This window comes from Equus asinus, chromosome 25 (genome assembly GCF_041296235.1).
Source record: "Equus asinus isolate D_3611 breed Donkey chromosome 25, EquAss-T2T_v2, whole genome shotgun sequence".
NCBI lineage: Eukaryota > Metazoa > Chordata > Mammalia > Perissodactyla > Equidae > Equus > Equus asinus.
In genome coordinates, this window is record NC_091814.1 from 18996874 (window position 1) to 19022444 (window position 25571).

A 25571-nucleotide genomic window follows, 5' to 3' on the forward strand; every position below is an offset into this window, starting at 1 on the left:
GGATGGTTGAACTTGAATGCTCACATCAGACAAGGAGAATACCAACACCAACACAAGACAAAACCCACTTGCAAATCCATGGGTTAATGTCAGTGACAAACAGAGAACTTAAAATTCCTGAATTAAATATTAGCAAATACAGCCACACAATACATCATGATCAAGTTGGGTTTATTATAGGAATACAAAGTTAGTACAATCAGGAAATTTATTAATGTAATTTACTCCATTAGCAGACGAAAAGAAAACCACAGCTAGCCCTTATTGAGCAGGTATGCATTTCTAGTCACGGCTCCAAGGGTTTACATGGACTCATTTAATCCTCATGTTAACCCTCTGAAGTTACCTGGACCAGCTGTCAGTAGATTCATCTCGGCAGGGGAGGCAACCTTTTCTCTAAAGGGTCAGATAGCAAATATTTTAGGTTTTCACCAGCCATATGGTCTCTGTCACAACTACAGAAGTTTGACGTTATAGCACGAAAGGAGCCAAACACAAGATGTTAATGAATGGATGTGGCTGTGTTCCAATAAAACTTTATTTACAAGAACAGACACTGGGCTGGATTTGACCAATGGCATACAGTTTGCCAGGCCCTGATCTAGGGCAGTTATTAAAAATACAAATGTGTGGGCCCTCCTCAAGACTGTTTGAACATGTGTCTGGGGAAAATTATATTTTAAGTAGCTGTTTAAAAGATCTGATTTAATGAACAGATAATAATTTAAATATAAAACTAAATGGACTGTCTATTACAAAGTGTTATGAAATACAGACGGGTGTTTAGAAAGCTCATGCTCTTAGGTATTTAGAGTATTCACTCAATAATTGGTTTACACGAACCTTTATTCTGCTCTTTTCAAGAGGTGAAGGAATAGTACTCATGCTTGAATAATCAAAAATCCTAGAAAACATAGGTGTGTTTCTGTAGGTATCCTTTAAATATTGCTTAACTCTATCTGGTTAAAGGAATACAGTACTTCCTGAAAGTCTGCAGCGAGCTGTAGAAAACACTGGGCAGATGCCAAGGAGAGCAGGGCACGGACCTTGCTCTCAAGAGGAGAGTGGACCACACACAAACAATGGTAGTGCAAGGCAGAGAGAAACACGATCTGCAGGAGAACTAGGAGAAAGAACTTTGAATCTTAAAAATGGAAATATTTGTTTAATACAGATCAGAAAATCATTTTCTTAGGCCATGGCAGTTCCGAAAGCCATGAGGGAGAGAGAGGCTGTATTTGAGGCACAATATGTTTGGCTGGAAACAAGGCTGGAATGATGGCATCAGTTGGTGGAGGGCCTCTGATGCTGTGATGAGTACTTAGTCCTGCAGGCGATGGGGAGAGAACAAGTGTTGTTGGAAGACTGAACTTGGGCATTGATGGGATGTCAGGGAATGGAAAACAAGGCAAAAGGAAACCAGCTAGTAGCACTTCTTCTTTTGGCAACTTCTCTTCTGCCCCAACCTTGTGTTTTTGATATGATGTCACAGCACCTTAACCCTCATTACAGGGGAGGGCACAAGTCCCAGGCCTTGCCAATAGAATGTACTATTCCTCTGGCCAGTGAGCCATCTAGGGGCGGTCTTGCGACCCAAGCCCAGCCAACAAGGGTCCTTCCCTGGAATTTTCCATGTGGACTGCACCAGGAAAGTCCCTTTGCTCTCTGCTCCAGTGGGACCCATAGCTGCAGAAGGCCGTGTTCCCTACTGTGTGGAGAAGCCCAGGAGAATAAAGCTGACAGGAGGGAGAGAGAGAAAGAGAGACACTGAGAGCAAAGGTGAGGGACCACATGGCCCCTGACAGAGAGAAGAGAGCACCCATCAGCTTTCCTGTCCTTGAGCATGAGGGCCAGAGGAGCTCCTGTATTCATCTACTTCCTAGAGATCTATGTATCTTTACAATGAAAACCTCTTTATTAACCTAATTTGAGTAGGTTTCCATGTCTTGCTGCCAAAAGAGATAGGATGAGACTGTACCAGTAGGATGCCACTGAGAAAGCTATGCAAGGAATTTATCAGCCAAGGAGGACAGAGACAAGATCAGGAATCAGGAGCTGGAGGCCAGGGGGGCAGTGGGTGTATTCTCCACCCTTCACCAATGGAAAACCCCAGGTTGGACAGTCAAGCCAGTCTCCCCAGTCTCTTCTTACAAGCGTTCCCATCCCCCATGTTGGAGTCCCTCACCCTTCCCCTGCTCCCACTAGGTGAGGATTTGCTGGTTGTGCAGGGGAAACGTGGGAGATGGATGTCCCCTAGAGAGCCACCAGCATATGTCAAGGAGAAGAGAAAGGGCCTGGTGGGTGAGTGAAGTGTAGCTCATTTGGAGCATGGCCCATGAGGGAAAGTGTTGGGAAATGAGGCTGGAGAGGCAGGCAGGGACCAGATCCTGTGTGGGGTTGGACTTTTCCTGAGGGCCATTATCCTGTGGGGGTGGGGACAAGAAGAATTCTTTGGTTTTAAGCAGGGGAATAATAGGAAGAGTACTGCATTTTTAAAAAGATCCAAATATGAGCTGGTTGGAGGGTGATTTGGAAGGAGGAAGAGATGAGAGGCAGGAAGGCCCATTAGGAGGCTGCTGGGATCAGCCAAGCAGAGGAGACGGAGGGTGGAGGCAGAGAGGAGCAATGGGCGAGAGCTCTGGCAGGTTGGATGCCCCCAGGCTCTGCTCCCCCTCCTCCCTTTTTGCTGCTTTCTCCACTGCACATCTGCCCAGGTTCTCTGCTTCCTGGGGCAGGGTAGTGGACTCCTCATTGACCTGGGAACTCCAGGGCACAGTGGCTGGGTCTCCTTCTGCATCTGTGACTTGGACAGATCAGGACAGAGCTTTGCCCTGAGATCTCTCCAGTTGGACTTCAGGTCAATTGGTCTCAAAGTGTTTTACCTAATGACTCATCCTATCATGAATCTCCTTCTTGGTGTTTTTATTTCATCTTTTTGGTATTCTGTTTTGTTGTTTTGGGTCATTTAAGAATTTTTAAATGTGATTTTCAATCAACCAATTCAGGACATATTGGATATAACTACATATTCCTAGTAATCAATTTTACAGTATTTTTATGATTGAAGAAAGGTTTTTTTATCCTTTTCAGTAGCTCCTTCTCTGTCCCCATTTCATGTACACTTTATACTTTCTAAAAAATTATAGCTAGTTTTTCCTGGGATGCAATTTTTAAAATCTAGTTTTATCTTTAGTGCATCAGGAGAAATGCAAAAACTCCTAGAAATGTTTTTTTTCTTTACCCGCTTCTAGTTTAACTTACTTTAGACAAAGTGGTTGTTGGAATGCCTGTGTGGGGCATGGTCCCTATAAACCTTACCATATAAACAGAGTCTGAAGGCTTCCTCCTGGGATTTTCCTGACCAGAACTTGATTTTCGCTGTGTACAGTCCACTCATTTCCATACTGAAATTTCTGATGATCAAGAAAGCCAGGTCTGTTAGGCTGAATCTGTGCCTGTATTTTTCTTCAAGGCCATACCATTCAGGATTAGAGGTATCAGGTTTCCAGGACACCAGGATCAAATCTCTCTCATCGCCAGAATCCCGAATCCACTCAATCTCTCAGATGTCAGGAGACGAGGAGGAGGTCAGTTGCAGCTGCACAGATCCCCCCACGGTCCTTTGCAATGTGCAGGATGAGCTGGGGTCTTTGACAGTCTGGGAACCTGGTGAGAGAACAGCTGAGATTGAGGAAAGGAAGAAGCAGGGCAAACACCACACTGCATCTCCTCTCTGCTTTCACATCACATTAACTTTGTATTCATACAAAGAGAATTCTCTCTTTTTACGGACAGGGAAACAAAGCTGAGAGACAACTTGCCCAGGCCTTGGTCCTGCCTAGAACATGGCAGTTTGGATTTAAGCACGTGTCTGTCCCCCTCCCACACTCATGCTCTTTCCTTTTCTTGCAGCTTGCACCTAGCATGGTCTTTGGTCTCATTGCAGAAACAAGAAACTGAAAATATTAGCGCTGCTAAACAATAATCCAGTTTCTCCATTAGTCTGTACACACCAGAAGAAAATCATTCCAGCTTTCTCTGTTGCCACCATTTTCCCCTTAACCCACTGAAGTGTGGCTTCTGGCCCATCACTCCTCTGAAATTGCTCTCGATTGGGTCACTAACAACTCCCTAAAATTAGCAAAGTCAATTGTCACTGGTCAGTCATAGTCTTTCAGGACCATCTTGTGGCATTTGACATGGGACTGTTCTCCCTTCCTTGATATTCTACCTATTTGATACAAATTTTTCCCCCTCTGGGCCCTCAGCCAGCCTTCATTCAGTAAATGCTTAATGAGCTTGGCACTGTTGAGGTCGCTGGGGACACAGTGATGAACAAGCAGACCACGTCCCTGCACTCATGGAGCGTCCATTCTAGTGAGGGACACTGCTGAAAAAAGCATGGAAAACAAATGACTTCAGTTATAAGCGCTGTGAAGAAAATAAAAAGGATGTGGCACACATTTCATCTCTGTTGCCAGCCATCTGAACTTCCTTCACATATCTGTGGAATTTTCTACCTTATGAGGCAGAGCCCACCTCCCGCTATGAATGCCAGATACTTTCCCAGCCTCCTTTGCAGCTGAGACAGCACATGACCTGGGCTCTTCCAATCTGATGCACCTACCACAGACTTTCGAACACAAGCTGATGACATGAAGGGAGGTGGCCCACAGGATCTGTGCTGTTGACAATGGCAGTCATGGCATCAGCCACCTGCACTTGTCTGAGGCAGTGGTGGCAGCAGTTCTGGGGCAGGGCAAGTGTCTACAGTCAGTGGAATAGGGGTCTGAGCTGTGATGTCTTGGTCAGGATTAACGGACCGGCTTCTACTGGACCAGCTCTGGTGGTGTGACTCAGGGTGTGGCTCCTGGATGAGTGGTCTCAAAGCCTGGCCATCCGGACCCCTCAAAGGCCTGTGGGCCACCTGCTAAGCTCTAATATATACATATTCAATTAGTCAGCTGCTTTCCGTTGCTCGTAACCAAGAACCCTGACTGACACTTAGGATAATGTGATAGAAGATTCTTGGTTTGGTGGCAATGCAGGGGTGTGGGTGGCTCATCAAGAAAGTCCCCTATGAGTGGCTGCCAATTAAGGTGAGTCCTGAATGACGACAGGACAGAATGAATTATTCTTTCTTTCTCTCTTTTTTCTTTCTTTCTTCCTTTCTTTCTTCCTTCCTTTCTTTCTTTCTCTTCCCTTTCCTTCCCTTCCCTTCCCTCTTTGCTTCCTTTCCTTTCCTTTCTTCTTTCTTTCTTCTCTCTCTGTCTCTTTCTTTCTTTCTCTTCCTCTCTTTCTTTCTTTCTCTTTCTTCCTTCCTTGCTTCCTTCCTTCCCTCTTTCTGTCTTTTCTTTCCTTCTTTCTTCCTTTCTTCCTCTCTTTCTTTTTGATGAGGAAGTTTGGCTCTGAGATAACATCTATTGCCAATCTTCCTCTTTTTGCTTGAGAAAGATTCACCCTGAGCTAACATCTGTGCCACTCTTTCTCTTTTGTATGTGGGTCACCACCACAGCATGGCAGCAATGAGTGCTGTAGGTCCATGCCCGGGAGCTGAATCCTGGCTGCCAAAGCGGTGTGCACAAAACTTAACCACAAGGTTATGGAGCCGGCCACCTGTAATTATTATTAAACCATAGGGAGGAGCAGGTTTGGGGTGAGGGGAGGCAAAACACAAAAATTTGTTTTTATACTTGTTAACCTTGGCTTCCAAGAACAGTTGTTAAGTAGGCCATAGGGTCTGGGTCTGAAGTTCAGGGGAAGGTCAGGGCTGGAGACGTGGCCCTCAGCGCAGTCATGCTGCTACAGCCATGGGATTAGCTAAAATCACCTGTGGGGATTATAGCTAGTGAAGAAAAGATGGCATAGCCCCAACCACCATTAAGAGAGAGGGAGAAGGAGCAGCCAGTGGGAAAAGCCAGTGAGCTCAGTATCGCAAAAGCCAAAGAAGGAATTTCAGGAAGGGAGGGGAGGCCACCGTGACAGCCCTGCTGAGAGGTGAGGCCAGGCTGCCTTCTGTTCTTTTCTTTTCCTCCTGAGTACTTCCAAAATTATTTGGTGCTTCTCCATTCCACTGGTGCTTACCCCCATAATACATACATTTCTCTGCTATTATATTAAGTATTCAAATTATACCCCTCTGCCCTCCATGTCCCACTGCTCACCACCACAAGTAGGATGAGAATGCGGAACACTCAGCAGCCCACGTTCTCTGCCACCTCACAGTCTTGTAACATTCTTACCCCTCTCCCTGCAGCAGCCTTCCAACCTAGAGGCTTTACTGAAACAGTCAAGTGTTCTATTTCCAGACCTTGTTAGATTTTCTCAAAATGTGACTTCTTTGTTCCAGTAATCTTTACTTTTCACTTAAATCACAAATTCCCAGTCACATTACCATCATCCATTGTGTTTAACTAGAATTGTCGTGTGGTTCTTTGCTATCACTGTTGACTGTATCTTTTCCTACTCTGGAGATCTCTGTTATGACGCATTTCTTATTTGATGGAGAATTGTTTGGAGGATTTTCCTCAAATTTGCTCTGTGGTGATATATTCTCTGAATCCTTACCTCAGTGCTAATATTTTGTCTTACCCTGACAGGAAGTGACAGCTAGCTGATTTGCAAGGATTTGTCACTTGCTGTCTTTCCTTTAAGCAGTGCATAGATGTCCTTTCACTGTCATCAACCTTCTGTTATTGCAGACAAGAAGTTTGATTATTTTTCCTTTCAAAGTATTTTTCCTTTGGAAGCTTTCTAAGTTTTTGTTCTTTTTTGTGGTATTGCAAGAATTATACCAGCTACTCTTAGGTGCGTGTCTTCTTTTTTCACTGAAGTGAAGTCCTCATACATACCATTAACACTATAAAGTGCATATTTTTTAGTGGCATTTTGTGTATTCACAATATTGTGCCACTGCCACCTCTCTCCAGTTTCAAAACATTCTCATCATCCCAGAAGAACACCCTGTACCCACCAAATAGCTACTGTCTCTTCTTCCTCCCCATCCTCTGGTAACCTCTACTCAATCATGTCTGTTTAACGAAGTCTCCATAAAAACCCAAGTGGGCAGTGTTAGGACAGCTCCTGGGTTGGTGAGCACAAGGAGGTGCTGGAGGGTGGCCCACCTGGAGAGGGCGTGGAAGCTCCACACCCCTTCCACATACCTTGCCTTGTGCATCTCTTCCATCTGGCTTTTCATGAGTTATATCTATTTATAATAAACCAAGAATATAGTAAGTAAACTGTTTTCCCATTGTTCTGTGAGCTGCTCTAGCAAATTCCTCAAACCTGACTGGAAGGTCATGGGAACCTCTGGTGTTTAGCCCGTCAGTCAGAAGCCAGTCGGTAACAACCTGGACTTGTGACTGGCATCTGAAGTCGGGGGATGATAGTCCTGTGGGGCTGAGCCCTAAACCTGTGGGATCTGACACAAACTGCAGGAAGACAGTGTTAGAACTGAGTAAAATTGTAGGACACCCAGGTGGTGTTTGAGAAATCACAAAATTGTCCGTGATGGGAAAGGAACACACACACATCTAGCGTCAGAAGTAGTGTGGTAGTCGCGTGAGAGTAAAGGAGAAACAGAGGAGTGTGTTTTTCCATAGCAGGTAATTTATCTGTTTAGATTATGTTTCTCTTCTGGAGTCAGTATTGGTAAATTATATTTTCCTAGAAAATTATCCATTTCATCTCAGTTTTCCATATATTTGTATGGAAAATACTATTTTGCTTAACTTCCTTTATGTATGTGATTTTTTCTTGTCGTTTCATTTCTTCTTTTGGCCCTGTAGGCTTTCCCTGGAGGGTTTTGAAAGATTGGAACTACTCAATCATGCATGCGTGCTCGTGGCAATAAATCAGGGGTTTCATCCTTTTCAGACAAAACATTTCAAAGTAGGAGACAGTTTGTTTCCCCAAAGCAATGTTTGGTTTTTTAAACAGGGAGTTGATGAATAAATGAAATGCAATAGTCCATATTGGAGTATAAGAGGAAGCCATTTGGTTTAAAACTAATTTGGCCTGAACTTCTGTTTCCAAAAGAGCTTGACGTGGCCTGTTGAGCATTAATTGTACATCTGCTTTCAACATTTACTATGTCCCACAGGCAAGAATGATGCCCTTAAAGACATGGATGTAACTTCCCCCCATATGGCATTTCTTTAAGAATAAGCATCACTTCCTGGGAGCTAAGGATTCATTTCTGACCTGCTGCGTTCACCTTGTGACCACCAACTTGTGCCAGCTAAGCGTCTTGTGACAGTAGTAAGAGAGATATTCCTGCCATATGTGATGTATGCTCTTTGTTCCAAGATGGTCCATCACCACTCTGCACACCCCATTTCTTTGGCGCTTTTCCTTCCTTGAGGAGGTAGTCCCAGCTATAGTCCTCAAAACTGGCTCATAATAAACTCTACCCAATTTTGATTTATAGATTGATTATGGATTCTTACATCAACATTTCTTGTTGTAGTCTCAGCAGGATTTCAGAGAAATGCACTGGAGACCACCTGGAACATACACTGAACTGGCATTCAGTACCAATAGGGGCCCACTGAGCCCCCTGGATCACTGCATTCTTCAGGTGACCCTGCTGAGATCTTCTGAACTGTGACCTTCTTATTTTAAGTCAATGGTCCAGAGTTTATACAAGCCTTAAGACTAGGTGTCTTAGGGGGTACCGGTACATACCCTAGGTAAGAGGAAGCTAGGGAGAATTGCTAGGAAAAAGAAACCTAATGGGAATTTCCTAGGTCAGGGGAGCCTAGGGGGTACTTTGGAGTGAATGGGGCAGATTGACCTTTTTAATTTGGCTTTAAGTTGGAAAGAATTGTGTTTATAAAATCTGAACAAACTGCTTGATCGAGAAATGAGAGTCTGAACACGTTCAGTTCCAAAGAACAGGACACCAGCTCGTTCCAGCTGAAAGGCGTTTTCAGGTGACTGAGAACCTCACGGAAGTGTCAGAGAATCAATCCACATGATGCATATGGGTCCCACAGGGCACTCCACTATCGTTCATGTTAATTAATTAAAGGCTCATCCAGGTAAATTAGGAGTGGTCTTCCAGTGCTCCAAGCCTCCTCTGCAGTTTTAGATGACTGGTGGGAGATACTGAGGCATGTAAGAGAGTGTTTATGACCTTTGGTTAGGAAGTAACACTCACATTTCTGACCCACTACACTGTCCTTAGTTTATTTATAGTAAAATTAAACTGAAAGAAAAATGACAAATTGAGTTTCTAAAAGCCCACCAATTCCCGAATGGGCTGCCTCCTCTCAGAACTACAGCTGGCTTCATGCTGAAACTTTCAAGTGCTTAAAGAAATGAGTATTGCAGGAAATGGCTGGCAAGATAACCTGGGATAATTTAACGTTACAGTGGCTACCTTTTTAAGAGCCAGGTAATAGAGGAATTTTTAAACAGTTGAGCTTGACACCATCCAGCACAATTGCTCAAGATTAATTTTCCAGAAACTGTAAATATTTATGAAGAATAGCAAAATATTAACAAGTTTGTTTTGTGTCCTGAGGGCTTGGCTTCATAAACATCTGGTTGGGGTCCCAAAATACAGTCAGACAAAAATGGGGTCGCATCCCACTTTTTGGTCAGAGATGGTCGGACAGAAATGTGGGTTGCATTCCATTGGATGCACCAAACAGCTGCCAGCCTCAGGGGCATTACACTAGCCATCAGAAGGAATGTTCTGATTAGATAAGATCACATAAGTAGTACACTTAAAAGCAAAGACATTAAAATTCCAAAAAACCTTATTGAAAGTTTTGTTGCAAAAAGTTAATAAAAATTAAGTTATAAAAGGTAACTAAAGGAAAATATGTCAGACCATGGCTTTACAGACACCCCTGTATCTACTCCCAGAGTTAACAAGAGTCTGAGAGACTTTCTGGGAAACTGCTACGTTAAAGATTACTGGAATGGTTCAATACCACCAGGTAGTTACTGGTTCTCCTGGCTGAAACCTGACAAGATACTTGAAAAGATTTAGCAACATATGATCAGAAATTCAGCCAAACTGGAAGCTGATATTCAAAGCCTGATTGGGATTTTCTTTCTAGCTCTTCTTCCCTAAGTTAAAATAAAACTAAACACCCACATGGAAGAATGCAAATTAGGGCTGATGTAGTTGGATTGCTAGATCCACCTATAGTGTCACTTAGGTTATAACTCAATTTCTGACGAATTAAGAGAAACTGTCCTTAAAAAAAGTCCTTGCAAGGCTAGAAATATAGCTCTAGATGCAGTTCAGGTTCCTCTCATTTCCCTCATCTCAAAAGGCTTATCACTCTCCAGGAACTGTTATCTAGTCCATCATCAATTCATAAGAGTGAAGAAAAGTAAGTAAAAAACGCAAGAAAAACAGCCATAAGAGCACTTTCTCCCAAAATCTAGAATCTTGAGTGTCTTCTCCACAACAATTAGTGGACAAAGCTTAAAACTAAATTTGGATTCAATTATTCTTTCATAACTAGTGAGCCTTACATTACTGTACCTGATTCATGGCAGTAATCTTAAAAAGAGTAGCTGTGGAGCTGTTGTGTGTGTGTATCCATATGTATGTTATGTATGTGTGATGTTTTACCTCTGGATGGTATAATTTCCAAAAAGCTCTATTTAATTGGCTTAAAGTAAGTGCCTTTATAAATGTAATGGAAACTAACTCAAATGTCTTTCAAGCTAACATGACATAAAATCACCTTCGGTAAATTCAAGCTTAAGTTTGCTGGTTTGATTAAAATAAACACATTTTCAGAGTTTTCAACATGGAAACAAGCAAACTAAATCGATGAGAAAAAGATAAAAATGTTGGGTGAAATTTTTAACAACAATTCTGTATTATGGTGTATGTACTTAATTTCAAAAATTTGGCAACTTGAAACCTTAGAGTTTTGCTAATTGAGTCAAATGATAAAACTTATTGAGTATCTAGATCATTCCCAAATGAGATAAAATATTAGACATTAATTATTAAATATAGTTTATGTACTTTTGTCTTAGTAGAGAGAAATCAAAAGATGCTTTGGTCTACTAGTAAACAGGATTTTATTTTATTGAAAATTGTACTATGAAGTAGCATGTTTCCAGAAATTATAAAAAGTATTTATAAGTTTCCCAAGCCACAGAATGCTAATGTAAAAGACACTTTATAATTGCTTACTTCTTAGTTTTCACTAAAAGGTATGGTCTGTAAGGGTTAAAAATTCTAATTAATATATGTGATTAAGGCTACTAAAATTTAATAAGGAAAACACCTTTGTGTTCCAGGAAAGTAAGATGTATGTTTTCAGTAAAGAAGGTATAAAGCATGGAAGTATTTTCATTTGTTTTGTTAAGAAAGATAAATTTGTCCTAAAGTACTAGGAAGGAAAGACGGCACGGGATAAATTCTGAATGTAAAAAGAAAGTTAGAGAGGATTTGTGGATGAGGAACCCTGTGAAAGAATTTTGTTCATTGTCGAGTTGGCCAGGATTAATATGAACTTAATGGAGTGAGTAAGGTTTAACATCAAAGTAAGCTAGTACAAAAACTAGAATTTGGTTTTCTCTTTCTTAAAAGGATACTTTTGCTGAACTTTTAGTCTGCTCTTGGTTAAGAGATTATAAAAGGTTTTCTTTACTTTTGAGTGAGTCTCACTTTGGCTCAATGGATAACTAAAGCACTGTTTCACAGCGACCATTGTTTCACAGCAACACAGTTCAAAAAACAATTGATGTTGTTTGACCAAGTGTTTTAACCTTTTGATATTTTGCCTAAGCTCCCCCAATTTCATATCCTAATGAAGTCTTTCTTTTGACTTAAAAATTTCTGTGCTAATTTTCAGAGGGCCTCTGGGCCCTCTCAAAGAAATGTGTTTTCTCTTCCTAGAAAGAGGAAGATACTAAATTAATTAGGCTTGTTTGCTATGCTAAGTTGCATGCGAAGCATTGTCAAGTAAATGCTGATAAGCCTTCTTAGGTCATATTGTGCAGGTAAATATTCACTCCCTTAACCCTGCTGCCTTGCTTCAGGTACTACAGGAGGAAAACGACCATGACAGCATTCGATTATCTAATTTGGTTTATAGACAAGTCTTAAATAAATGATAAGCAAGGACATTATCCAGCTGGACATGCTGTCCAGCCTAGAGAATGCCTGCTACTTTCTGTTCACTCTACTAAGCCAGTAAAAGATTTCCCTCTCTAGGCTCAAGAAATTGCCACAGAAGAAGGGAAACAAAGGTGGCAATAAAAACAGGGAATTTTTGACACCACCACACAGATGTGGTTTGGGTTCACTAAAAAAACCCCAGAAATCATAATCCCTACTGGAGCACAATTGCCACTGCTCGAGCATACAACCAATTATCCACTGGGCACCTGAAAAGATGATTTCATGGGGAAAACAATTATTGGAAACTTCCTCCCACAGTGGCTCATAAAGCCTATACTCGTTGTGCTATACACCCAAAATATTATCTAGGGAAACTGTTTCATGGGTCACAAGGCCACTTTCCCTTCCTCAGGGACCCTTTGAGGTATGGCAATTGGGCTTTGTTCAAATGGCATTATCTCAATGATAAATATATCTTGTAGTCATCTGTATGTTCTCACACTGGGTTGAGGCCTTTCCTTGCAGAAGAGTGATGGCTGTAGGTAAATTATTATTGGAAAGGATAATATATTGGATAGGATTTCCTTCTGAGTTGCACAGTGACCATAGAACTCATTTCACTGGACAAGAAATTAAATCTATTTGTGACATTTGGCCAATAATACAACCCTAGAACTAATGGCACAATCAAAACTCAATTGGCAAAGCTTTGGGATCATTCAATCTCTCATGGCCGAAAGATCTTCCTCTAAGTGCTCCTCAACCTTAGATCTGCGCCCTTTGCTAACATTCACTTGTCCCCTTTGGAGATAATAACTGGACAGCATGTGCAATTAGATGAAGGAATGTATGAACTAATTCTGCATAAAGGAGATATCTTACATTACTGTCAAGGTCTCATTGAGACAGTTAATGGAAGTGAGAGGTTTGTAGCTGATTCATTTCCCAGTGAGCTCCTCCGAGATGAAAGCTTTAAGGACCATGGACTTCAACCTGGAGATTTTGTTCATTGGAAAAGACACCAGAGAAAGACTCTTGGCAACCCTGTTGGAAAGGACCAGACCAGGTACTTGTAATCAATTCATGTGCTGAGGAATCAAAAGACATAGACTCATGGATTCATATTTTTCATTAAAAAGAAAGTCTTCCCCACCTATGTGGGTTTCAGTTCCTATGTCTGATTCCCAGCTTTAACTGACCAAGGCAAATATCTGCAAACCAGGATGAGAGGAAGATGGCATCTGTTGTAGACAGCTGTCCCAAGACTCCAGACCAGGCCTGTATTGCCAACATTATATCTCCTCATTTAAACCTTTGTAATGCTTAAACCATACATCTTTTTCATAATCATTCTATTTCAGTTTTCAGAATACTATCATACTTAAAGAAAGTGATTGATTTGGAATAGACTGTTCTTGAAGGCCAGGCATTTATTGGGTGACTTCTAATGGAAATCAGTTGTTACATGAAAAAGACCTGTGGCCTTGACTACTGTCTAGATGGCTAAAACACTGCCCCCTGAGATTCCCTTGGTTACAGGGAAGGATTCACTCTGAGCTAACATCCTTTGCCAATCTTCTGTTTAAGGCCAGATGGGCTTGCTCAGTGTCCCACTGGTATGGCCACCTGGTAGCTATATTTATTCTTTCCTTGGGGAAAGAAGATGTCATATCATATCTAGAAGGCCTGACTAAATCAACCCAATAAGATCTTAATGATAGTCAAGCAGAAATAGCCTTATTAAACACTAAAATGTCTTTAATGAGAAAGGCTGTACTTCAAAAATAGAATGGCCTTAGATGTCCTAACTGCATCCCAAGGTGATACATGTACAATCATTCAAGCTGAATGCTGTGTTTTTATACCTAATGAATCTTCCAATGTGTCATCTCTGCTAAAGCACTGGAAAAAAAAAATAGGTGAATGCCTGAAGTAATTCTACACCCAGTCTTGATTTGTTTGGTTGGCCGCCTTCAGGTATTGGTTCCCTTTTTTGACACAGATTACAATGCCTATTCTATTCCTCCTTGGAATTCTTGTAGTAGTCATAATATTCAAACTAGTTACTGTTTTCTTTACTCAGTGTTGTAGAGTGGCATGCTGGCTAGAGTAATGATTGCTCAGTGACTTGAGATGGTCAATCTATCTTACAAGCCTGGGCAAACTTCCTTTTTTGATCAAGACTATGCTAAAGAACTCATTTTAAAATTAATCTTTTCAGATATTGAATTATCAACATTGTTCTTGTACCCATTCTATAATCGTAAACAATGTGAGCATGACGAGTCATGTGAAGTATATGCATGATGTTTGTGTGACAATCTAAATTAATTGAAAAATTATACAACCCAAGAAATGCTTCCTCTGTTAATAAATACCTCTATGCTGTCCAACTATTTCCCCCCAATGTGGATAACTGGGCAAATAAATGTGATCCAAGGCCAGCACTGAGGGACGTGATGCACCCAGGGCAGGCGGCAACCACCCTAGGACTGATGGACCATATTTTGATCATCAATGCTTTCTATTGAAAGATTATAGATAAAAAGGGGGAAAATGATGAATAAATGAAAAGCAATAGTATTTGAGGAAGCCATTTACTTTAAAACTAATTCAGCCTGACCTTGTTTTTCCAAAGGGCCTGATGTGGCCTTTTGAGCAGGCATTGTACTTCTGCTTTAAGCATTTACTATGTTCCAAAGACAGGCACAATGCCCTTAAATATATGTACGTAATTTCCCCCCATATCAGCATTTCTTTAAAAATAAGCATCTTTTCCTGGGAACTAAGGATCCATTTCTGTTCTGTTGTGTTCGCCTTGTGACCTCTGACCTGCTGACCACCATCCTGCTGTGTCAGCTAAGTATCTCGTGACAGTAGGAAAAGGGCTATTCCTGTCATATGTGATGTGTACTCTTTGTCCCAAGATGGTGTACATCCACTCTGTACACTTCTTCGGTGCTCTTCCTTCCTTGGAGAAGGTAGATCCTGGGTTATAGTCCTCAAATGTGGCTCATAATAAACTCACCCCAATTTTGACTTAAGATTGATTAGGGATTACTTGCATCAATAGACCTAAATCACTAAATAGAAGGCAAGGGGTCAGGGTTCAGGAAAAGATATGAATGAGATAGTTTTCAAAGACCAAAGATTTAATGCAGAGAGCTGCCAGAGCTCACACAGCAGTGAAGTTAGATCTGTGTATCTGTGTGTTTTCGAGCTGCCTGACTCCTGTTTCCTCTCTCTCTCTCAATCTTTCCTTCTTATATTTAAATAAATTTATTAAGCTATTTCTCACAGGCTACAGAAAAGATTCTTTACCACGAACAGGGAGATGGAGTTCCAATTTATAAGAAAACTGAGAGACATCACTAGAGAGAAGTTGGTACCACGATCTTTATAAGATCCAGATTCCTGATTTCCAGTTCTCTTCCCAGTGCACATCTGGAACAGATAAAACATACAGGAAGGACCAGTTCCAATAACGACTGAGAGACTGGGCAAGGGCAGTGTGATGACAGCCGATTCCATCTCTCAAATACCAACACTTCCCATGCCCTCCTTGCGATGCGTATAAGTATACTTTCTTCCCTTGTAAAATTTTAAAGAACTAAAGTTAGATATGATGATAAGATGCCCTATGCTTTGAATGTTTGAAAAATTATCCTTTTAAGTAAAGGACAAGAGTTCACTAGCTCAGTCAACTTTGATTCTTAATAAAAATGAGTTTACCATGAACCCAGCGCTTCCTAAATCTGCTTTAATCCAAGCTGTGTTTACAGGAAAGAGAGTTTGTTTTGTCAGTGTTTAAGGGATAGAAAGGACATTGTGGCTAGAGCCACTGGGCCCCTCCCACTTCCCTGCCCTCCCCTGTCCTATGAGACCCCATGCAGCCTGGTAGGGGCTGCTCTCAATCAGTTTAGAAGTCGGTAAGGCTGACGCCAGTTTGGGTGAGGCAGGAACAGCTGCATTTCCTCCTCTGGGGGACTTATGCCCTCAGTGGTTGTATGGTAACCAATAGCACAGAAAGAGAGGGCAGCTGGGGGCAGAGGCAGCTTCCTGTGCATCTCACCCTGCCATGTATGCAGCTCTCTGAGAATCGTGACAAATGCTACAATGGCAGAGCAGTGGAAGCACCCCCAGAGGAGCCAGCATAGACGTAACTACAGCTCAAGAAAGAAAAAACCCAGGAGGACTCCTTAAAGTGCTCTCTGACCCCACGGACTCCATGACCCTAACCCGGAAATGATAGCATTTGTTGAGCAGAAAAAGGAAAGAGAATTCAGATGGGGGTAGGCACTAAGGGAGCAACTGTTTCCCTATTGAGAAACATAAAAGGAATAATTTTCCTAGAGGCTGGGGTGGGGGGAACAGAAGGTGTGAGAAAAATTCCTTTCAACTAGCAGATGTTCCGGTACCTGCTTAGTTAAGCATTCAGAGGTCTGGGTGTAGCAGTGGGGGCAGGGAGGGTTAGGAGAGGAGGGCAACGCAGCCCGAGTCCCCAGCTCTCTGCTGTCTGAGGCAGAACGTGGTCCTGGAGCTCTTAGATACCTGGGCTAAGACGTAGAAGTGCTGAGCTCTCAGGCAAGTTCATTGGCCCTCTGAGACTTGGTTTCCTTAAATGTAAGACGAGGGTGGTGTTATCTACTCAGTGCAGCTACGTAGAAAGCCAGATTCCAACATATGTGATTAGCAAGGGGTCCTCCATTATCTTGGCTCTCGCTGCCTCAGTATCCCTCCCAGCCCCACAGGAAACACATGGTGATGTGAGGCTGCAATGAGAGAATGTATGGAACACTCCAGGTGCAGATCTTGCCTATGGTAGATGCTCAGCACGTGTTTATTCCTGTTCCTTCTGACCAAATCCTTTTCATCTTCTCGGTCACTCACCCAACCCAGCTTCCCTGGGGCTGTTATTGTCACCACCTTAATGTTGTAACTTTCCCATCTCTCATTTATCCTCTCATTGGGTTCCAATGTTTCATTATTGTAAACAGACCAAAATGAGTGTCTTTGTACATAAGCTTCTTCTGCATGAAGGTTGTTCCCTTGGGGTAAGTCCCAGAAGTGGAGTTACCAAGGAAAAGGTAGAAATCATTTATTTATTTATTTATTTATTTATTTATTTATTTATTTATTTATTCTTTGTGAGGAAGATTGGTCCTGAGTCAACATCTGTTCCAATCTTCCTCTATTTATGTGGGATGCCACCACAGCGTGGCTTGACGAGTGGTGGTAGATCTGCACCCAAGATCCACTGGGCTGCCAGGCCACCAGTGGAGCAGGCGAACAGAACCACTGCACCACTGGGCTGGCTCCCAGGTATAAATATTATAAAGGTTTAAATGTTTCTGACACATCAAATGTACTACCAAGAAGCTTTTTACTCATTTAAAAAGCTGCCTACCATATATGAGAGTGCCTGGCGTAGTGTCCCATTGCCAAACGGAGTATTCACATTAAAAATATAACCCTGTGCTGGTGCAACATGTAAAATACGATATCTAGTTTTCTTCATTTGCATTTGTTTGATTACCTGTGAGGATGACTGTCTTTCATGCTTATTTATCTTACCTTTTTTCCCTTGTTTCGTCTCTCATATCCTCTGCTCATCATCAACAATCGTGGTAATATTTCTCCTATTGATTGGTAAGGGGGAATGGACTTTTTCAAAGGTTCCTACAATGTTCACCACAGTGTAGGAGGTGGAGGGCAGTGGGGAGCGTAGGGACGTGTGCGACCTCTGTGTTACCACAACTACCTCACGTCCCAGAGGGAAAACTTTCCTGTTTTTAAACTGTTGGATCACGATATCACTGTCAATTATGAAATAAGGAAACGTCACCTTTTATTACAGTGTCTACCAGCAGGTTTTTATCAAGCAAGAAATGTGTGATGCTGTATACATGAGGAATCTGTGTCCCTGTTCAGACACCGGTCAGAAAGTGCACAATTTCACTTACTCTCCCAAGAACACCTTGAGTGAGGTATTATTCTATCCATTTTCCAGGTGAGGAATTGAAGCTCAGAAAGATAAAGCCACTCTTCCAGGGTATTTACAATTTGTCCAAAATTTTATGGTCAATATGTGGCAGAACCAGAATTTCGACCCAGCTGGTGTGACTGCTGAATTCAGCCCCTCGTTCCACCACAAGGAGGTTCTGGGGACAAGGGCAGGGGACCAGGCCACCAAGCCCGAGCCTGGTTCCCATGAGGCAGCTCCTGCAGCATAACCCCCACCTCCACGGAGAGCTCAGAAACAACCGATAACCACACAGAAAGGTCACCAGCAGAGCGAGAAGGGAAGGTCCCACTTCCCCCCCAAACCCTGCTTCCCCCCGCCCCTTCTCCTCCTTCGCCTCTGCAGGTGGTGCCACAGCTCAGCTGTCCCTAATGATGGCCAGTGGGAGATGTTCTGACCCCTCACTCCCCACACATGCCCTCCGCAGCCTGGGAGGAGAAGACGGAAGCAGGCTGGACGCTGGGGAGCGGATGGAGACAAGAACCTGAGACTGTGGATTTGTTCCCACCAAACAGGGGTGGAAAATGAGACGCTGGTCTGAGGATCTCAGTGGCAGCAGCCCAACTGAGCAGGACAAATAACTGCCCTTTGAGGCAGAGGTTTGGTGGAGGTTTTCCTGTCCTGAGGAAGTTGCAGGCATCCCAGAAAAGCCCCAGCCCCCTTTCCCTCCCCCTCAACCCTCAAAGAAGCTGGAGGAGTCAGAGTTTTAATATCATGCAAACCCCAGCTCCCCCTCCCACCTGACTCCTCAGCCTCCTCCACACCCCCCGGGGAGCCGCCCCACCTGCTCTGCTACTCACTAAGAAGGAGGCTGATTTGCATCATGGGGGTCTGGCAGGAGAACCAGCTGGGGCACAAGGAGTCAACTGACTGCCTGTTGATGAGGTTAGACCAGTGGCTCCTTCTCTCCCCACCTCTGGTCCCCCTGCCATCCTCACTCTCCTCTTGAATCCTCTCATCTCACACTCACCTTACCTGGTGAGTCAAGGGACATAAAAATTTACAAAAAGAAGTGTTTTTTTTTTTCTGAGAACAATCCATGTTGATTACATAAAATTTAGAAAGCGGAGAAAATTGTTCAGAAGAAGAAAAACCACTTGTTATCACACCTCACACAGCTAACCACCATACACATTCTTCTACCCCAGCTTTACGGAGATATTACTGATATATAACATATGTATGTTAAGATGTACAACAAGGTGAATTCATAAATGTGTGCCCTGCAAAATGATTACCACAATGAGGATAGTTAACGCCTCCATCTCCTCACATAATTACCAGTTTTGTGCACGTGTGATGATAACATTTCTGATCTACTCTCTTAACTTTCAAGTGTATAATATCAGCTCAGGGCCAATCTTCCTTACCAAAAAAATTCAGTTTGGTTATATATAAGAGAAATACCTCCAAGAGTAGTGGCTTACATATAATACAAGTTTAAGTTTTGCTCCAGCAAAACAAAATGAACCCAAAATATTGTACATGCGTCCAATGGAATATTATTCACTCATTGAAAGGAATGACGTACTGATGCACACTACAACATGGATAAACCTTGACACATTATGCTAAGTTAAACAAATCAGACACTAAAGTCCATATAGTACGCGATTCCACTCATATGGAAGTCCAGAATAGATTAGCGGATGTTCAGGGCTGCGAGAGGGTGGGGAAGAAGGGAGAAGGCAGTGACAGCTGAAGGACGCAAAGTTCCTTTCTGAGGTGGAGAAAGTGTCCTAACATTGACTCTTGATGGCTGCACATCTCTGTGAATACACTAAAGCCATTGATTTGTACACTTGAAGTGGGTGAAATGTATTGTGTATCTCAGCAAAGCTGTTTTTACAAATACGATTGTATTGGAAGTACAGGACAAGACCAAGAGCTTTGGGGCCAGACTGACCTGGGTTTGACTCCTTACTATAATTTGTCAGCCTTGGATCTTGGACAAGTCATTCTACTCCTCTGAGCCACTTTCTCATCTGTGAAGTGGATGTAATGATCCTAACTGCACAGAGAGCTGTTGGAGGATTAATGAGATCATTCATATCAAGTGCTTCGTCTCTGTGCCTTGTACATAGTAAGCACTCAATGAATGTCAACTGCCTGAAATATGCCCAGAGCACCTGCTCAGGGGGAAAACACATGGACCACGTGACATGCCTGAGGCCCACAAAGCCTGTCCAGACACCTGCACATAAATGTGGCAGAAAAGCAGATTTTGGCCTTTGGTGTGGACAGGTATAGGAAATGGGTCAAAATTATTTTAAGGACTAAAATATAGTAACATTCAGGCAGAGAAATTAGTGGTAGATATTTTCCCCAGGTGGGGGTCTGGGGGCTGCTCTATTGCTCACATTCTGATAAATGGGTCCCCCTAGATATGCAAATCCTACAGAGAATGGGGACAGTGACTTGCCTCCCTTGCTCCACACATTCCCTAGGCTGAAGGCCCAGAGGAAAGAAAGGGTGAACACAGCAGTGGAATGGTTACAGGAATGCAATGGGCAGAGGCCAGCTCTCGCTGCAGGTCTTGATGAGAATCAGAGGCAGATCTAAGTGATGGATGCCTTCAGCCCCAGGAGAGCCCGCTCTGGGAGGGAGGAGTTCTTCCATCACCCACTGGCGGAGGTTTAAGGAGTTCGCCAACAGATCCCAGCATCATTTGCAGGGTCCCATGAGATCTGAAAGCCAGGGGGGAAGACAGTATTCTCCTTGATAGAGCTGGTGTCCCGCATGATGATGGTGGTAGGAACAGGGCTGCACGTTCTAAACGAATCCCCCAAGAGGGATCTCTGCCTCAGGATTAGTCTGGTTTTATACTGATTGCTGTTTCAGATGGCGAGGCCAGTGGGGAGTGTGCATGTGCTGAAAACTGCACACAGAGACTGCAACCCTAGGGGCAAACATTAATTCAGTGTCCCCATGTTTTTTCCTCCTGCACGTGTGAAGTAATTGCATTTCTTGTTTTGTGGCCCATTTATTCTCGTCCTGTGGCCATGAACATCTAGTTTCTTCTGTGTTTCCATTTGCTTAGGTTTCACGGCATTTCTTTCTGGCGAGTGGAGAATCCACTGTGTATGTTGGGAAGTAGGTTATGACGCACGTTTACATTTTTCTTTCATTGTAAAGAGTTTCAGTGGCTCATATCTTGAAATATAGAAATAAGTCGACTGAAGAGATTAGTGGGTATTTATTCTCAGGTCTTTCCTATCCCCAAGGACAGTTTTATTTTTTGAAGGAAATTAGGAAAATGTACTGCCACGAGGGGGCGCCCATGGAATTGCGGTCTAGTAGTGAAGCCAACACATTCACAATGGAGGAAGCATCTCTATACAGTGGATTCTCGATAACATGGAGCATTTGTTGAGCACTTGTGACCGCACTGGGCACACACACAGGGCCCCATTTACTGCACCCAGAGACTCCTGAGGTAGGAATGTGTCCCCCACTGTTATGGTTGCTCATAGGCTTGCATAGTTCAGCAACTTGTCCAGGGCCACTCAGGTAATAAGTAAAAAAGATGAGATTCAGACCTAATTTCGTCTAGTCCTAAAGCCCCACATTTCCACGACAGCCAACTGTGGCACTGGCACATCTCGGGAGGGTCTGACCTGAAGAGCCCTAGTCAGCACAGAAGCCATGCTGGTCAGTGTGTCCTCAGGATCGGGGTCATGAGCAGTCTGCCCACCACAGAGGTGTTTCAGTTGAGTCAGGAAGTTTCAGAATGTTCCTGAATGTGGGAGAAATAACCCCCACCCTGACCATCGCAGGATCTGTGCCCAGTGAGGTCCCCTGTGGTTGCAGAGAGAAACTGTTAATGGGAAGGGTGTATCTTGGGTCACTGGCTTGACTGGGGAGCCTTTTACTGCAATAAATAACTTGGCATCTACTTCATATGTCATCCTTGACCTAACTTTGTCATCCTGAGTGCATCACCAAGAGTCTGAACGTTAATGAATATTGTAAACATTTAGAGCTTTGGGACCTGAAGTACTGTGGATGGCTGTGGACTTTGAGATTCTCTCCCAAGAGGTTCAGACTCCTAAGGGAAACTAGGCAGCATCCCTGAAAGCAGGGTTGAGAAAATGCGGTTGGGGCAACCACCAAGGAGGTGTAGGAGGCAGTCAGATGAAATTTATTAGGGTCTAGAAAGGGGGCTGGAAGAAGGGTCAAGAGCAGGGAGAAGGGCATCAGACACCTATTGAGTGTTTATCTAATGACATAGAAATCATTTTGTCCATTTCACAGATGAGGAAACTGAGTTTTGAAGAAATTGAATAACTAGCCGGAGGTCAAAAACTGCTACTATTTGGCAAAGCTGGGACCTGAACCTGATGCGGGTGTCTAGTCTCCTTGCAAAAAGCCAGACGGCCTCTCAGAAAATGTGGTCTTGATTCTCACCAGAAACCCACCATCCCTTCTCTTCTCTGAGCAGTTTGTCTCAAATCCAGGAACACCTACAGGCCTTTGGGCGATTCTGAGCTCAGCCACTAAGTGGCGACATTGTCTGACTGTGGCTCAGGCCCCACTCCCCTGGGGACGTGAAGGAGGGAAGTAGTGGTGGCGTGCCTGTTGGCCCTGCCCTGTGACGGGTGCTTTTGGTACTACATTTATTTAGTCCTCCCAACAACCCTGCAAAGTAGGTGTTATCCCAGTTTACAGATGAGGCCAATGAGGATCTGCCCACGACTACACAGCTTAGTGGTAGAGGCAGAAACGGAATCAAGGTCTGTTTGTCTCCCAAGTCCCGCCTCCAAGCACGCTGGGCTCCCAAAGGAAAAGTCATTCTGTGCCCTCAGGATACAAGTCTCCTGGGGAGGTAGATGGGTTCTGGGGGACCCCATTTGAGTTTGGGCCAGGACTTTCTAGTGAAGGAGGAGGGTCCATGAGGAGTCCCCAAGTCTTAGCTTTGTTTGTTGAAGGGGAGAATTAGGTTTTAAGGTGGAAATCAAACACAGTGACTACCCCGCTTGTGAATCCCTTAGGATGCTGCGGGATTGCAGGCCGCCCTCCACACTCAGCAAGTGTTTCCTCCTGCTCTGGAAGAGACGCCTTTTCTTCCTGATGAAACAGTGGGCTGGTATGAGGGGCCAGGCTGTATGAAACCTGTGTCCTGCATATTGAAACATCGGATTCCCCCACAGACAGTGGTGTGCTGGAGCCAGCTGGAACTGGCTGTGAGAGCTGCTTTCATGCATCTTTTCCCAAACATATGTTCTGTGTCATCAGGTTGGTAATTTGAAATGAGCCCTAGAGGGAGTATTTACACCACAGAAATTTTTGAATGCTGGAGACCAGGGCTTGTTCCTCCTGAGGAGCCAGCTGTTAGGCAGTTACCAGCACACCACTGCCCACCAGGAAAGGCCGGTGGGAGCAGAGAGATGGACAAAGGGATCCCAAGGCTAACCCATGGATTTACAGCTTCCATCTCAAGTTCCCTCCAAGTCCTCAGGTTTTGAAGAGTAAATACTACTGGAGTAGAATTGCTGCCCAGTTTAAGTTGCCTCTTTTTTTTTTTTTTTAAAGATTTTATTTTTTTCCTTTTTCTCCCAAAAGCCCCCCAGTAAATAGTTGTATATCCTTCGTTGTGGGTCCTTCTAGTTGTGGCATGTGGGACGCTGCCTCAGCGTGGTTTGATGAGCAGTGCCATGTCCATGCCCAGGATTCGAACCAACGAAACACTGGGCCGCCTGCAGTGGAGCGTGCGAACTTAACCACTAGGCCACGGGGCCAGCCCCTTAAGTTGCCTCTTTTTTCTCCCTCTTCTTTTTTGTTGTTGAGGGCAAATGACTCAATTTGAGTAGTAAAACACAAGTATGCTGTGTCTCCACTGGAAAGCAAGATGGCTGACGCTGGAAGATGTCTTTGGGCCCAACCCATGATGAAGTCCTGCCTGGGTCCTAGGGAGGTGGGTTAACCACCCGGGACAGGGTGGGCTGTGGTGTTAGCTAGGGAAGGACAGCACACACATGACTGCTCAGGGTCTGTGGGGACAGCTAGCAAAGAGGAGCTCACCTTTGTTTTCCCACGGTGTGGTCTGGACCCTTGGTGGCTCAGAATCTGTCAGAACAAGAGGTTCTGGGTGAGATCATGCTGCCTGTGAAGCCACCTTGTGGCTCAGGGAAGGAGCAGATGGTGACCAGGATGGGAAGGGAAGTCCCTGGCAGCGCCGAGACACAGGCGTGTTCAGTAAATATTTACTGAATGGAAACTAGTGATGGCTGCCATGTGTAGTTTAGCCGAAAGCTGGTTGTCTCTGTCGAGAGCATATGTGATACCCCAGGGGCCTCACAGGGCGGGTGGGGACTAGGGCGAGACAGTGAGACACCCACTCTCAGGTGCCGACCTGCACTTGCACCAGCCTGAGTGGCCTCCTCGCCTCACCTGTTCACAGGACCTTGGTCCTGCATCATAAGAGGGAGGGCAAGAGCCAGTGATGCCTGTTGGTATCACAAATGAGTGATGACTTGCTAAAGTTCTGTGAGAACCCAGCATAGAGAGCACCTAATACCTTCTGAGACAGAACAGCGCAGGCCCCCAGGAGGCCATCTGAGCTGCTTCTGGAAGGGTCAGCAGACATGTGACAGGAGAAGGGAGGTCAGGGTGTTACTCCAGGGAGCAGGAGCAGACACACAGTCTGGAGGCTGATGGGGCGTCCTCTCTTAGGTCCAGAGGGGATGAGGATTGGCCCCTATAAATTGGGAGGTCTTTTCCCGGTTCACTGTCCTGCTTGGGGGACAGGGCTCTCCCTCTCCTCTGTGTCTCCTCAGGAGTGAGTCTCCAAGATCCCAGGGCATGTTCTTGGTGGCTGTTTGTGGGGTCTGCAGAGCCTACCCACTGCCCTGTGGGGTGCAGTGGTATGGCCTGAGCCCCTGGGTGGGCAGGAAGTTGTGCTGGGTGTCGTGGCCTGTCCTCCCCCACTGGATGGACGAGAGATGCTGGGAACCTGTCCAGCAGAGACCTGTGAGGGAAACCTTGTGATAAAGGAAGTCCGGCGGAAAGGGGTTGACTGATGTGGGTGGGATGAATGTCACTGACAATCTGAGGTTAGACGGGAGCCCTTCAAGGGAGCTGGGCCCAGGCAGGGGAGGAGAGCAGTCCCAGCCAGTGGGGCTTCTCCAGGTTTAATGGTATTGTAGTTGGCGAGACTGATGATATGGTTAAGACTAATGAAAAGACCTGGTGAAAGGCAGACTGAGACACTCCTTAGGAGGATGGTGCTCCCTGCCCCAGGGATGGGGGAGGGCTCACCAGCCTCCAGCTCAGAGACATGAGGGTCCCAGGCCCTGCTGGAGACCAGCTGAGGCTCCTCAGGCCAGCAGGCTTTGCAGGCGTGGTTTGGGCTGGAGGCGCAGGCCCATTTGTGATGCACTGAGTGCAGAGGGAGGTGGCTGTGGTTGGCCAGGGGCCGCCTTTGTTCTCAGAGGCTGTGAGATG

At 44.4% G+C, this 25571-nt stretch overlaps 1 protein-coding gene across 1 annotated transcript in view; it reads left to right on the forward strand.

The window, feature by feature from the left end:
* The window catches only part of LOC123280641 (CD48 antigen-like), an 83416-nt gene that overhangs the window by 20107 nt on the left and 37738 nt on the right, over positions 1-25571 (forward strand). The window lies entirely within an intron of this gene.